Source organism: Mytilus californianus, unplaced genomic scaffold (assembly GCF_021869535.1).
Source record: "Mytilus californianus isolate M0D057914Y unplaced genomic scaffold, xbMytCali1.0.p SCAF_2, whole genome shotgun sequence".
Taxonomy (NCBI): domain Eukaryota; kingdom Metazoa; phylum Mollusca; class Bivalvia; order Mytilida; family Mytilidae; genus Mytilus; species Mytilus californianus.
Window position 1 is genome coordinate 97,038,770 of NW_026262668.1, and position 17,008 is coordinate 97,055,777.

Genomic DNA, 17,008 nt, shown 5'->3' on the forward strand with positions numbered 1-17,008 from the left:
TATTCTTAATTTTCGGAAAAGATTCATTAGCAAAAATGTATGTTTTTTTGTCTTTTTTTGTTTTATATAGTTCAACCTTATAGCATCTAAATCTTTGCAATATGGTACGATTTTGAAAATTGTATTCATTGTGTTGACCAGCTATCCTACACACGTCTTGATACATATCACCCTGTTTACACGACACACTATCGGTTTACGTTCACCCAAATTCCGGATTAAAGGGCAATGAATCCTGAGTCAAAACACTTGAGATAGGTATTTTTGCATCCGAATTCAACTATTAAACATTAGTTTTGAACCTAGAATAATATATGTGATGACGCAAGTGCGTATTCTTATCGAGAGTATCAGTGCGTATGCTTTCTATTTACTATTTCTTGCACAAGAAAACCACGTGTATGCATAAATATTAATTTCACTCGCGAATGTGAATTTTCGCATTTCTTATCTAAATTCAGGACACGGCAGTAAGAGCTTGTCATGTGACTTTAAAGCATGGTCATCATTACTTAAGGTATTCTGACCTCTAGCTGTTTATCTTTTCTTTTCTATTTTGAGTGACTTGTCCTTTTATAAACTTTGACATTTTTGAACTGATAAGGATTTTCTACGCCAGGAATAGATTACCTTAGATGTATTCGACAAAACCTTTGTTTCGAAATTTGGTGTCCACAATGACTTTCAACTTCGTACTTTATTTGGCCTTTTTAACTTTTTTTATTCGAACGTCACTGATGAGTCTTTTGTAGACTAAACTCGCGTCTGGCGTACAACAATTTAATCCTGTTATCTTTATATATCTACATATCTTTTTATATAATTTGGTATCTTTTGAGATTATGTTCAGGTATTCATAAGACTTCTGAAAATGAAATATTCTTCAAAACCAAATTTTCCTGTAGAATATTTGGATTGATTTAAGCAACTTCAAGAAATCCTTAAAATATGAGATGTTTTATGAGACCAAAAAAAATGTCAGTATATAAGAGGTCCTAATGAAGCTGGTGTGTTACTCTCAATAAAAATATACGAAACCATCTTATAAGTTGAATGCCACAGGGTTTTACTTCACAGGGAAATTGGACTTTAAATTTATCTATACAACATCTACCATGAGTACAGACAGCTTCAACAACGAGTATAAGAATAATTGAAGGCATCCAGGAAACAAAATATGAAGATATAATAGATAAAATAAAATGCATCCATATTATGAAGCAAACTGAGTGCTTAAATTTATATTGCGATTGGTTTTTGCAATTTGCATTAGACATCCCTTTTCAGAAACTGGGATTTGCAATTGGATTTAGAAAAAAATGATGTACACACCAAAGTAATAAATAAAATAGTCAAACCTTAAAAGGTAAATTCAAATAGTAGCTGTATATATACACTTTTCTATTCACAACTAAAATCCAACATTTTTCTTTCAATTAACTTGTGCTAAACGCAATTACATATTTCCAAAAAAGATGTTTTAACCTCATCATTACCTTATTCTATTCCCAGTCATTATTTCAAATCAAAACCCAAAAAAAAATCAACAACAATTTTTTGGTGACCAGTCAGCGGGCTCGGGTTCACGTATTGCTTTTCTTTTTTAAAAGAAAGCAACTTGTTTCTTTACATAACGTGTATCCTGATCCGAAAACGAGGAGGGATCCGAATCCCGAGGAGCAATACATAAAATGTTTGTAACAGTGGGTAGGAAAATCTGGAACTGATTCCCACGGAGGAATCTTAACCCGTCAATAATAAACGTGTTTACAGAACCAGTTCCGTGTCTAGTGAACAACTACATGTACATGTATATATTACATGGACTTACATATACTGTCGATCTATATAATACATGTATGTGTTTCCTATATGTATATGATGTAAGCTTGCAAAATTTTAATGCTTGGTAGTATATAAAGACACTCAGAATTGTTTCCAACAGATAACTCTCAATCAGATATCTCAGGTGAGTCTTATAGCTACATTATGTTCCATCCGTATCAAACAAAATATTTCATCTATGTTTAATATAAAATTCACAGCGATATTAAGGTAAACATAATTTTTCAAATTTTTACTTGACTTTTTTCTATGGTTTCAAAACTTCTTACTGATAATATTATGACGTCTATCGGAAGCATCATTTACAGCATTTTGTTATTATTGTAAGAAATCTCAAATGATTTTATATTATTTTCAAGGAATCTTTATTTTAAGGGATTGTTGTAGGCTAACAAAATCCTTAACAATAAAGATTCTTTAAAATAGTACAAAACATTGATATACTTAGTGCGAAAAAAAGTATGTATGAGAACACACAGATTTCTTTGGTTGTTGATTGTTTGTTTATTTATTTCAGTTTTGTTACATTGTGTTATTATTTGAGGGTTCAAACAAAACTTTTTTCGCAAGAATCACTTTCTCAACACACATTATATTGTCATATAAATTTTATAGATATTTTGACAAAACAAGTCGTTTAAAACCAACCGTAATTGACCTTCACATTAATTGGTCAAATTCCAGTGTTAAAAATATTTCTTAAATTATAGTAACCAAATACCATCAAAATGAACAAATCCGTCATCCTTGTCCTGCTCCCATGCCTTGTTGCTTTCGTCATGGCCCAGCAATACGGATACCAATCTGGATACCAATCAGGATACCCAGCTTACTACCAGAATCAATATAATGCCTACAGACAACAGACCGGACTGTACAACTATGGAAACGCTGCCACAGCCCAACTCCAAGGAGCAAAACTTCTTAATTACTGTAAGTCTACTTTCGTAAAAAAAAACGTGCATCTCCTTTAGTTATCAAAAACATTCTCTCTTTCTATGTTATCTTTAGGACAAATATGGCCTTGAAATTCAATTTTGTTATGAAATATCAAAGTGGCCATAATTTGGTTCTTAAATGGATCTATTTCAAAAAGCCTTACTACTAGGTTAAAGAAATCTCTTCATTTGAGTGCATTCTATGCTTCAAAGTCAGCACATCTGGATATATTGTAAAAAATCGATGATTTTGTGTATTTTTCAGACCTATAAGCTTGAGGAAACCCTTGGCCGCAACCTAGGGTCCAAAATGTTCTGTAGCCAAAAGTTACCAATGATAATATTGAATCCCTAGACACAAAAACTTTCTGGATCAGGGGGGGCGGCCAAAATAAATTATGTTAAAATCTGTTAAAAATTATTGAAAATTCGACCAAATCTGACGCTACAACACAAATAATGCATACTTGAGGGGTCATTTCTTCGTCATTTTTAATGTGATGTGCCAAAAAGAAGTTATTTTGTATTGATCCAATATCATAGATTAATTGTAAAATCAAAACTTAAAATAACTTTGAATTGTTTTACATTTGTCATTTCGGGGCCTTTTAAAGATTACTATGCGGTATGGGTTTTGCTCATTGTTGAAGGCCGTACGATGACCTATAGTTGTTAACTTCTATGTCATTTGGTCTCTGGTGGAGAATTGTCTCATTGGCAATTATACCACATCTTCTTCTTTTGTTTCTTCTTTTTCATTATATACATATTCTTTGGGGTTTTACTCTTATTCATAAATCGGTCACATAAAGCTTTTCGGAATTCTTGTGATTGTAAGGAGCACATTCACCGCCGTGATTATCAGATAATTTCTTTAAGACAACCAAAAAGAAATAAACCACGGAAACTTCATTTATTGATTAATAGCTTCACAACTATTTCTATGTGAAATTTGTAGTATTTTGGCCTAATCAAAAGAACATCAAATTCTTAGGGCCAATTTAACCCTTCGTGAACGTACTTTGTTTCATTACAAAAAAATCAATTGAAGTACATTGTATTCTCAATTTTGTATACTTAAATAATCTGATAACAAATGATTAGTACCGTAGTATAAGGCTTATTTATTCAATAGTTATATATTATTATTTATATTCAATGATCAAATAGTATATAATCTGTTTTTCAGTGTTCGGATTCTTGCTTCTCCTGGACTTCACAAACGCCACAGGAAATTCATTGAACAACTTAGGTTAAAATCTGTAAGTAAACATAATTCAACAAGTATTTACCTTTCATAGTGTCTTCATATTTAATAGACGCTAAAGTTCAGTCTACTAGTACATGTATGTTCCAGTGACTAACAACCTGTCCGAAACCAGGTGTCTGTATTGCAGTGGTTTAATGTCCGTTCCAAGCTCGAAGTCTGTAATACTTTTCCCAAGCCACTGTTTGAATGGCTGTCCCAAATCAGTGGCTCATTTGTACCTGAAACACATCTCCTTTTCATTAATTGTAAAATCATAACTTAAAATAACTTTGTATTGTTTTATATTTGTCATTTCGGGGCCTTTTAAAGTTTACTATGCGGTATGGGTTTTGCTCATTGTTGAAGGCCGTACGATGACCTATAGTTGTTACCTTCTACGTCATTTGGTCACTGGTGGAGAGTTGTCTTATTGGCAATTACTAAGTATACACCATCTTCTTCTTCGGTTTCTTCTTTTTCATTATATACATCTTCTTTGGGGTTTTACTCTTATTCATAAATCGGTCACATAAAGCTTTTTCGGAATTCTTGTGATTGTAAGTACATTCACCGCCGTGATTATCAGATAATTTCTTTAAGACACCCAAAAAGAAATAAACCACGGAAATTTCTTTAATTTTCACAGTGAAATATCGACACGTTGCGCTTTTTCATTCCTTTGAAATTGTGTCTTGCAATGGCACCCGAAACACTTAGCCTTAAACCGGTCAACAGGAAAATGACCACGTGACGCACTTGTCGTCCAAGAGAATGATTTTTTTCCGACCACGTTTTATTTGGAAATTGTATCTATATTGTTGTTCATCAGTATTTTTTATCGTGAAATAATTGGCTCTCAAAAGTAAGTTAAAAAGGAACTAACAAAATCACATTTTTACAAACAAATAAGAACTTATACTTGACTGCTTAAATCTCCTTAATATTTATCTACAAGCCAATCGAAAAGAAGACTTCTGTTTCTGTACCGGGAAATACGACTAGATTGCATTATCGACAAAGAAATATCCAGTGAAAGCGTGATTCTAATAGGTGACCGATTTTTAGGAATGATCGATTTTAGGGGACGGAGGGACAATAATTTTGTTCCAACATAATACACAATTTTTCATCGTCTTCAGATAGGACCCATATGTTGTTTTTCTATCACGCATTGTTTTAACTTCATCAATGTTTTTATTTCAGATGATGATCCATACATATTCAGCTTAAGCGTAGATGTTACTTGAGGATAACTTCAGTTGACAGCTCGACCTGCATATCCGGAAAATACGACGATACCCGGTTCTAATTTTGTGTTTTCGCAAGTGTGAAGAACAATAGTTTTATTGAATATTTAGTGTGTCAAAACCGATGTGCAGTAGTTTATGTTTACATCTTGTACAATTTATTTTCATAAATACTAAAATAAAAATATGTATTAAAGACTTCGTGTGTGTATATATATGTAACTCGCGCAAGGTATTTAAGATTACAGCTGAGTCATATTTGTATTTTTTCTTAATTTTAATTTGAATGAATTTACCAGTATATAAACCAACGAATGCGATTTTCAACATTAATTATAACATTAGGTATCGAAAATCTTACGAATTTGTTAGTTGTCCGTTATCATCGATTACAATTAGAGGGGCGCTTACTAGAAATGTGTGGTAGGGACGAACCCCTAAAATAGGTCATCAGTATTTTTCAGGTTTATGACAAATGATAAGGTCGAAAAATTATGATGAAATATATGCTATGATGAAATATATGCAAGGTTGGTGAATAAATCATAAGTATATGAAAGTTATCAGACGTTGATTTTTTTCACAGATTTGATTAAACCCGCTGTCAAAAATGTATTACATATTTCTCAAATCTATTTATCTCTCCGTGAAAAAGCGTAATCAAGATAGCTATATATATATATAGCCTCTAACTTTTACCTGGATGGCTGCACGCGCCTGATGAAGCTAATTTGTTTAGCAAAATATTGCGTGAATAATATAAAATATAACAACTAATTTTATAACACTCATTAGTGTGTTAAAGTTACATTCTTAGGCACTTATATATTTGTTATATTATATTATATTTTTGTTCTAAAATATATATGATAAGGTATACTTTTCATATTTGAAATTTAAACATGGGTTAATGAATGTCTCAGCTGCCCACCCCTACCACAAAAGGATCGTCATGCCCCTCCATTCCCGTGGATTATACGAAATGCAAAAGGTACTAGATGGGTAAGTTTGCAGAAAAAACAACGATAAAACACAACTGATATGTCTTTTCAACTAAGTACCTAGTATGAATATTTTTAACGTCAAGCATTTGTAAATAAACACATTTGATAATGCACGAACCTGTACACTCTAAACTATATCTCTTTCAGTTTGAGGAACGAGTTTTTCCTCTAGTATTATATGTTACTCATTAATACAGTTCAAACGACTGAATTGACCTCGGCAGTACACTCAGTTTTCAACTCTCAACATCACCTAAAAATCACAGCTTTTAAGCTCGAACTAGTGAAATGCATAAGAAACAACTTTGGTCAGCTATCGTATATCAAATTTTCGTTTTATGAATGCTGCGGGTGACATTGGTCATTTGGGGAAAAACTCGTCATGGTACATTATATTTGTGAAAGATTGCTTTTGTCAAATTATTCCATTAAATTCATGATTTCAATTTAGAAGATCTCGTATTTGCGATCTTTTGTCAATATTTACCATTTCTCGTTTTGAAAATTCTTTAAACTTGCCAGAGGTTGAGGATACTCCCATTTTGACTTGTCCTCAACTGGTTAATTACGCAGGTAAGCTAACCAGAATAATTATAACGAATGAAATGGGGAGACATATTCGCTACTTATAAAAACTAGAGGTTCCAAGGATTTGGTATCGCTCACCTGGAATTTTGGCTAAGAATCGGTACCATGCAATAAGAATATTTCTGATTGTTTTTTGCAAAAATAAAAAAAAGGTGGGTAAAATTCATCGTTCAAGAGTTATAGCTCCTGACGATTTCGGTCATGTTGACTTCTGAGCAGATATTGTCCTGCTAGTGACCTTGACTACCCATTAGGGTCTCGCACGGTCTACTATAGAAAATAATTTCTTTGAAAAAACAAAAAAACATAGATTGGAAGTCGTTTTTAAAGGGCGATAAGTCCCAAAAGGAGTCGAATATCGATTTCAGCCATTTGACTTGTCCAGCAGATGCTTTTTACAGTCTATCTCTATCTACTATCTACTATCTACTATAGTTCCTTAAAACACAAAAATGGGTAAAATTCGTTTTCCAAGGGCAATAACTCCTAAATGCAACGTTGACTTATTTGTAGATTTGTCCTGGTTTTTATTTTTGCTGTTTATAGTTTCTTCTTGTCTACTCTAGTTTCCGCATAAAACACTAAAATGAATAAAAATTCGTCATTTAAGGGCAATTACTCTTACAAGTCGACTGACAATTTCGATCAAGTTGACTGATTTGTAGATCTCGTCCCGCTTATCATTTTGCTATTTACAGTTTCACTTTATCTGTAATTCTAGTTTTAATGGTAATCACAAAATTGGTGAAAAATTGTCCTTTAAAGACAACAACTCCTAAAGAGAGAGGCGAAAGATACCGAAGGTACATTCAAAGCTGTAAAAGATGTAAAAAAGCTGTCTTACAGTTTTGATATAATAAAATAGACAGTAAGTCCTAACAGATTTTCTTATATGTAACAGTTTACAAGATAATAGACAATAATACTCGCGTTTTACGCATAATTTCTAATTTAGCCTTGGCAGCCATGTTGGTTTGCAGGTGGGATGACCGGACATATTTTTGAAACTTAATATTCTAAGGATGATTGTAGCCAAGTTTGGTTTCTATCTGGCTGAAGTGATTTAAGAGGGAAATGTTTTTTTTTGTGAGAGTTAACGGACTGCGGACGACCAGTGATGCCAAAAAAAAGCTCAGATGGCCAGGTGAGCTAAGTGGAATATTGCGTGTGAATCACGCAAGTTTGTATCCTAGGCAAAAGTTAGTAAAATCTATTCTATTGCGTGTTTTCTTCTCAATAGGCGCCATAAATATACTGATAAATAACCAATAATCTGAAAATATCAGTAAAAGCAACTTTGCTTGTTTCTGAATCCTAGATATTTTTCTCAAGTGTTTTATGTATTGTTTTATGATAAATTTTCTGAATAAATGTAATTTTCAAACTCTTACCAGCCTCGAGTTGAACATTAAAACCAATCTAAATCTAAGTATTTGCGGATTTGAACAGGGTTACATTTTATGAAAATTTTTAATATGGTATTTTATTCTTGAACATTAAATTCAAGTTGCTTGAAAAAATATTTGTTTTTAAATTCAATTTCGTAAATTTCCTGCTTTTATTTAATTCCTGTTGATAAATACATGTAAATCTTCACAAAGTAACCAATATATAGACGAAGTACAGCTCGAGGGCATCTGTTGAATATGTCAATTTTACTTTTATATTTGATATACTAAGGATAAGTTAAATTGTGAATACCTTCATTGCTTTCATATTTTTTTGATATATTCAATTTGTATGTGGTTTTGCTTTCATGGATTTGTCATTAGCTGCAAATCGTTAGTTTTAAAGTAAAAAGTAAAATAACAAAAATACTGAACTCCAAAGAAATTCAAAACGAAAGGTCCTTTATAAAATGGCAAAATCAAAAGCTCAAACATATCAAACGAATAAAAAACAACTGTCATATTTTTGACTTGGTACAGACATTTCCTAATGTAGAAACCATGTTATTTTCCGTCATCTCTGTTCAAACATTTTACATGTATTGTAAGGTATAACTTTAATGGCACACAATATATTGATTTTGCCTTGAAATATTGATACAAAGTCAATGTTTATAAAAAAAACTTATCAAAGATACCAGGATTGAAATTCTGTACGCCAGACGCGCGTTTTGTCTACAAAAGACTCATCAGTTAACGTTCGAATCAAAAAATTTAAAAAGGCTAAATAAAGTACGAAGTTGAAGAGCAGTGAGGACCCAAAATTTCTAAACGTTTTGCCCAATGCAGCTAAGGTAATCTATTCCTGGGGCAGAAAATCCTTTTAATTTCGAAAAATTCATAGTTTTGTAAACAGTTGATTTATAAATATGACCATATCAGTGATAATTCATGTCAGCACAGAAATGCTGACTACTGAGCCATTGATAAACACGGGGAGAAAAACTCTACCAGCAGTGGCATCGACCCAGTGTTTATAAATAAACTCAACATAGATACTAGGATTGAAATTTTGTACGCCAGACGCGCGTTTTGTCTACAAAAGACTCATTAGTGACACTTGAATCAAAAAAGTTAAAAGGGCCAAATAAAGTACGAAGTTGAAGAGCATTGAGGACCCAAAATTTCTAAAAGTTTTGTCAAATACAGCTAAGGTAGTCTATTCCTGGGGTAGAGAATTCTAATTATTTCGAAAAATTCATAGTTTTGTTAACAGTTAATTTATCATTATGACCTGATCAATGATAATTTACGTCAACACAGATTGCTGACTACTGGGCTGCTGAGACCATCGGGGAGAAAAACTCAATCAGCACACTAAAAATATACAGAGACAAATATAGTTACCTTCATGGTTTACTTTTTGATATATTTTTCACTTTAGGTTTCGCATATATATACAATATGAAAATACAAAAATTCATATTCCAATACTTTTCCGAAAAAAAAAATCAAAGAATAAAAAAAAAAACTGAAAGAGATATTATCATACGGTTTTTTGCATAGTGTTCTTTAGTTTAAAGGCTTTTCCGTTAGTCATCAAAATATGAGGGTAAAATACGAAAAAAATTCAGTGAAATCTTACATTGCCTATTGTAATTTTTTAATACTAAAAATATAAAAGAGCGGAAAATGTACCTAAAAAATACAACTGAACTGTGTAGTACCATTATTTTACAATACTTGATTTGTACTACAAATTTGAGGTGGCTGTCTTGTGCTTCATAACGTAGTACTATTCTTGTAGTTTTATATAATACCATAATCTGAATAGAAATTCCATTGAATATGCAATTATTTTAAAGTGCTAAACTGGTGCGTATTGCAAAAAAAAGGTACATAAATGGAACTACACGATAAATTACAAAACTGAAATTAAAATGTGTTGTAGAAATATGGTAAAAACTGTTGTAATAAAATAGGACAATTTTTAACATCCGGTCTCAGTAAATTTGTGTGACAAAAAAGTAATTATGTCCTGTTAGAAATAGGCTTCCTTTATAAAACTTTGGTGTAATATTTGAAACACAATATTTATTATAAAATAATGCACTTGTTGGAACTGACAATCTTTTCATTAAGTTACTGCTTTGCTTTGTCAAAACTTTGTTTTTACAAAATCCAAAGACTTCTTTAGTTTTTTCTTTTTCTTTCTCAATTCTACCAAAAATCATTAGGTCTAATGTCTATAGATACAAGAGGACTTAAAACTGGCTATTCGAAACCCGATTTATGAATTTTATGCAATATGCTTGCAGAAAATATTCTCTTCACTCGTTTTAAATATCCACAAAAATATCCTGTCACATGCTGAGAGCACATGGAAGGAATCGCCTGTCAAGACGAGAATTATTCAAGACTTTCCAAATGCATCGTATTTTAATTTATATATAGGGTATATGCTCATCAAAGACAGTTCGCAATTTTTTTTTTTTGCGAGAACCTTCAAATTGTTTATGTGATTGTAATGGATGGCTTCGAGTGGCTGTAATCAAGTAAATATTTGTTATATTTTCCTAAATGCTAGAAAATCAAACGTTTGAATAAATGTTGTGTTTGCTTGAAAAATGTCCTGTTTGACCCTCTTCTATTAAGATAATTCACTTTTACACATCGACTGAATTTAATCTAATACTTGCTAAATCTATAACAGTTAATAATAAATATAAAATTTACGTGTTTTCAGTATCAGTTCCTTGTCTAGAGCACAACTACATGTATATATTACATGGACTTACATATACTGTCGATCTATATAATACATGTATGTGTTTCCTGTGTACATGATGTAAACTTGCAAAATTTTAATGCTTGATAGTATATAAAGACACTCAGAATTATTTCCAACAGATCACTCTCAATCAGATATCTCAGGTGAGTCTTAAAACTAAATTATGTCCCATCCGTATCAAACAAAATATTTCATGTGTGCGTCATATAAAATTCACAACGGTACTAAGTAAAAACAATATTCTCCAAATTTTTGAATGCCTTCTTTTTAAGGTTGCAAAACTTCTTACTGAAAATATAAAACGTCTATCGGAATCATCATTTAGGACATTTTTTTATTATAAATATCCCATTTTTTTATATATTTTTTTATGGAATCTTATTTTCAAGGTTTATTGTAGGCTACCATAATCGTTACAAATAAAAATTCCTTGCAATGATATAAAAAAAAATAGATATTAGGTGCAAACAGGAGTTTGTATGTCGAACACAGTTTTTTGGTCGTTGCTAATTTATTTATTTGTTTTTTTTAATTATTTGTTTTTCTTTCGATTTTGTTACATTGTGTTACTATTTAAGGGTTCAAGCAAAACTTTATTTTCACAAGAACAACTTTTTCATCACATATTATGTTGTCATAATCATAAATTGGTCCTAATTTCAGCGTAAACAGTATTTCTTAAATTATAGTCACCAAATACCATCAAAATGAACAAGTCTATCCTCCTTGTCCTGCTCCCATGCCTTGTTGCTTTCGTCATGGCCCAGCAATACGGATACCAATCCGGATACCAATCAGGATACCCAGCTTACTACCACAATCAATATAATGCCTACAGACAACAGACCGGACTGTACAACTATGGAAACGCTGCCACAGCTCAACTCCAAGGAGCAAAACTTCTTAACTATTGTAAGTCTATTTTTTTAAACAAAAATACGTTAATTACCATAGAAGTACGTCTCCTTCAGTTATCATAAACATGCTCTCTTTCTGTCAATTTGTTTCATAACAAAAATAATTTTAAGAACATTGTATTCTCAATTGTATTTGTATACATAAAAATCGTTTGATAACTAAAGATTGATAGTATAGACTTATATATTCAATATTTATATATATTATTATAGTTTGTTAAAACAACAACATCAAATATTATATATTTTTTTAGTGTTCCCCCCATTGTATTCTCAATGGTATTTGTATACATAAAAATCGTTTGATAACTAAAGATTGATAGTATAGGTTTATATATTCAATATTAATATATATTATTATAGTTTGTTAAAACAACAACATCAAATACTATATAATCTGTTTTAGTGTTCGGATTCTTGCTTCTCCTGGACCTCACTAACGCTACAGGAAATTCTTTGAACAACTTAGGTTAAAATATGTAAGTAAACATAGTTAAACAAATATTTAACCTTCATATGGTCATCATATTTAATAGACCGTAATAGTCAGTCTACCAGAACATGTGTTTCAGTGACTACCTATCCGAAACTAGCTGTCTGTATTGCAGTGGTTTAATGCCCGTTCCAAGCTCGAAGTCTATAATACTATGACCAATAGATATAAGAAGATGTGGTATGAGTGCCAATGAGACAACTCTCCATCCAAGTCAAAATGTATAAAAGTAAACCATTATAGGTCAAAGTACGGTCTTCAACACGGAGCCTTGGCTCACACCGAACAGCAAGCTATAAAGGGCCCCAAAAATTAGTAGTGTAAAACCATTCAAACGGGAAAACCAACGGTCTAATCTATATATAAAAAGAGAAACGAGAAACACTTATGAACCACATCAACAAACGACAACTACTGTACATCAGATTTCTGACTTAGAACAGGTGCAAACAATTGCAGCGGGTTTAAACGTTTTAATGGTACCAAACCTTCACCCTTATCTGAAACAATAGTGTAACATCACAACATAGAAAGACACACTATAAGATATCAATTGAAATGGCTTAACTCAATCAAAAGACATATTAACACAGTGAACATACACTGAACAAATAAATTTGATCTATGATACAATGTAAATACAAAATAAATAAACTAAGGGAAGAATAGTTAAAGTAACATGTTATAAGCCTGTTTGAATGCCTGTCCCAAACCAGTGTCTCATTGCACCTTAACAACATCTCCTTCTCAATAATGGTAAAATCAAAGAATAAGAACAAGATGAGATCTTCGGTTTCTTCTTTTTCATTATATACATCTTCTTTGGGGTTTTACTTTCATCCATAAATAGATCATATAAAGCATTTTCGGAATTCTTGTGCTTATAAGGAGCACATTCATCAAGCTGTGACTAGCAGATAGTTTCTTTAAGACACCAAAAAAGCAATAAACTACGGAAACTTCATTAATTTTCCCAGTGAAATATCGACAAGTTGAGCTTTTTCGTTCATTTGTGTTTTGCAATGGCACCCGAAACTCTTAACCTTAAACCGGTCAACAGGAAAATAATCATGTGATGTACTTGCAGTCCAAGAGAATGATTTTTTTTCAATCACGTTCTAGTTGAAAATTGTATATATTGTTGTTCATCAGTGTTTTTGATCGTGAAACAATTGACTGTCAAAAGTAAGTTAGAACACAATTTTCACACAAAATTTAAGTATTCATACTTTACTGCTAAAATCTCATTTATATTTATCAACAAGCAAAATGAAATACAACGAAATGGCATTATTGACAACAAATATCCAGTGAAAGCGTGATTCTAATATGTGACCGATTTTGGGTAATGGCCGATTTTAGGGGACGGAAGGGTAATAGTTTTGTTAAAACATAAAACATGTACACTATTTTTTCCACTTTTTCAGATACGGAGGACTCAAACATTGTTTGACTTTCATTAACATTTTTATTTCAGATCATGATCACTACATATTCAGCTTAAGCTTAGATGTTACTTGAGAATAACTTCAGTTGCCAGCTCGACCTGCATATCCGGAAAATACGACGTTTCCCGGTTCCAATTTTGTGTTTTCGCAAGTGTAAAGAACAATTGTTTTACTGAATATTTAATGTGTCAAAACCGATGTGCAGTAGTTTATGTTAACAATTTGTACACTATATGTTTATAAATACCATAATAAAAATGTGAATGAATGATATCGTGTGTATATTTATTATACCAAAAGGTCACTCGTGCAAGATATTTAGAATACAGCTGAGTCATTCTTTATTTTTTCTTGATTTTAGTTTGAATGAATTTACCAGTATATAAAATATTCTTATGATTCAAACAACCACCGAACGCGATTTTCAAAAGACCTTTTGAAAAATTATACCATGGAAATTCAATTTTCCTGCTATACTTTATTATTTGTAAAACTGGATAGATGAAAAAGGGAGACAACATTATCATACGAATTTGTTAATTGATAGTTATTATCGATTAAATAACTATGTAGTGTGTAATAGGAACGAGTCGCTGGAATAGTTTATCACTACTTTTTATGTTTACGATATATGATAATATTATTAATCGAATATTTTTAAGGAATTGTGATTCGCTAAAACTTGATCACATGTACATTTGTATTTACTTAGTTTGCACGCCAAAACATTAGTGTTTAGCTTTTCGTAAGTCAAAAACAGCTTTTTGCACAGGACATACAGCATGTTACTAAAAATATATTGTAGAAATCCCCAATTTTACATTATTCTTGCAATAGTTGTTGATTAATAATATAACAATTGTAGCCTTTGGTTGAGGTCAATGCGATGTTATATCGACCTCGGACTTTGTCCTCAGTCAATATGCTTCTCTTAGGTCGATATAACCTCGTATCAACATCATACAAAGGCTATAATTGTTTAATTCGAGAAATTATGGTGAAATATATGCAATGTTCTGATTAAATGTAAGTATATGTAAGTAATCAGACGTCGATTTTTTTTTTAATTCGAGAAATTATGATGAAATATATGCAAGGTTGCTGATTAAATGTAAGTATATGTAAGTAATCAGACGTCGATTTTTTTCACAGATTCGATTAAAACCATGTCGAAAATGGATCGGACATTTCTCGAACCTATTTACCCCATCATCCCTGCGTGAAATAGCAAAATCAAGATAATTATAAATATATATATTTGTTATAAAATATATATATGATGGGGTATATTATTGATATTCAAAATATATATAATGGGGTATTTCATTGATACTCAAAATATACGAACATGGTGGGTTACTGGATGTCTCAGCTGCTCACACCTTCCACAAATGGATCGACTTGCCTCTTTCCCCACCCCGAGAATTATACGAAATACAAAAGGATCTGGATTGGTGTAGTTTTCAGGATAAATAACGGTAAAACACCTCTGATACTTATTTTCAACTAAGTACTAGTATGAATATTTGTCCTATACGCCTAGCAATTGTAAATAAACGCATTTGATAATGCATGAACAACCTGCACAATCTAAACTATATCTCTTTCAATTTGAGGTTTTTCCTCTAGTATTACATAGTACGCATTAATACAGTGCAATCGGCTGAATTGACCTCTGCAGTACACTCAATTTTCAGCACTCAACTCCCCCTTAAAAAACAGCTTTTAAGCTCGAACTAATGGAATAATAAAAGTTTTATAGAATGCATAATAACCCACTTTGATCAGCCATCGTATATCCAATTTTCGTTTTGTGAATGCCCCGGTTGAATTGGGTCATTTAGGAAAAACGCGTCATTTGACATTTCGTCAAGATTTACCACTCTTTCTTTATTTTGAATATTTCACTTGCCAGACTTGAGAATGTCTATCTTCAACTGGTTTATTACACAAGTTACAAAAATATGATGAAGGAAATGGGGAGACATATTTGCGACATATTACTAGAGACTACAAGGACCCGGTATTGCTCATCTGGTATTTTTGCTAAAAATCGGTACCATGCAATAAGAACATATCTGATAGCCTTGGCAGCCATGTTGGTTGGCAGGTGGGATCAACGGACATATTGTTTACACTAAATGTCATTAGGATGACTGTATCCAAATTTTGTTTCTATCTGGCCAAGTAGTTTAAGTGGAACATATTTTGTACAATTTATCGGACGACGGACAGCAGACGCCCTGTGATGGCAAACGCTCACACTAGCCCTTTGGGTCAGGTGAGATAAGAAGAAGAGTTTATGTGGATAACGCAAGTTTATATCCTAGGCATGGCTAATTTTATTTATTCAGTACATGGCTGTTTCTTTTTTCAGTTTTCACAATGATTAGTTCTTTTTCATTGACCATACCCTTTGATAATGGGAGAATTAGCAATTTCAGTAATTTGCTGAACAAATTTAAATTTTGCTAACAATATAAGGTTTCATATAAAATCAGTACAGGTCATTATATATGGGTTGAATTATGTGCCCAGGCTAAAAGCGTGTCTTTTTTTAACTATAATTAATGAAAAAATAAATAAAAGTTAGTAAAATGTATTCTTTTGCGTGTTTTCTTCAAGAGGCACCTTACATATGTTGATGAATAACCAAAATTCATTAAACACAATTGTTAAAATCTTACCGGCCTAGAGCTGAATGATAAACCAAATCTGAAACTAAGTATTTGCGGATTTGCACTGGGTTGCATTGAATGAAAATTTCGAATTTAGTATATATTCTTCAACATTAAATATAAGCTATTTCAAAGAATTTTCCTTTCAAATTTAATGTCTGTCAATTTCCTTTTTATTTAATTCCTGTTGATATATATATATATAAATCTTCACACAAAGTAACCAATATATAGACGAAGTACACCTCGAGGGCATCAGTTGAATCAGAGACATATATTATATGTCTCTGGTTGAATATGTCAATTTTTACATCGCGATGACCATGACTGAGGGCATTCCGATGTATTGCTATCGCCTAGATTTCCATTGCGTAACATTCGTTTTGGGTTTTTAACTGATCTATAAACATGATAAATACGCG

At 31.9% G+C, this 17,008-nt stretch overlaps 1 long non-coding RNA gene across 3 annotated transcripts; it reads left to right on the forward strand.

Annotated features, from left to right (window-relative positions):
• Nucleotides 1-1,952: 1,952 nt before the first annotated feature.
• LOC127730502 (uncharacterized) lies at nt 1,953-14,179 on the forward strand. Of its 3 annotated transcripts, none has more exons than XR_007995126.1 (4): nt 1,953-1,969; nt 11,740-11,962; nt 12,374-12,446; nt 13,938-14,179. It is a non-coding gene; the product is annotated as an uncharacterized LOC127730502 (long non-coding RNA). The 3 variants fall into 3 exon arrangements; XR_007995125.1 differs by lacking the exon at nt 1,953-1,969 and adding an exon at nt 11,141-11,193; XR_007995124.1 differs by lacking the exon at nt 1,953-1,969 and adding an exon at nt 11,179-11,193 and having other exon boundaries at nt 11,714-11,962.
• Nucleotides 14,180-17,008: the final 2,829 nt, after the last annotated feature.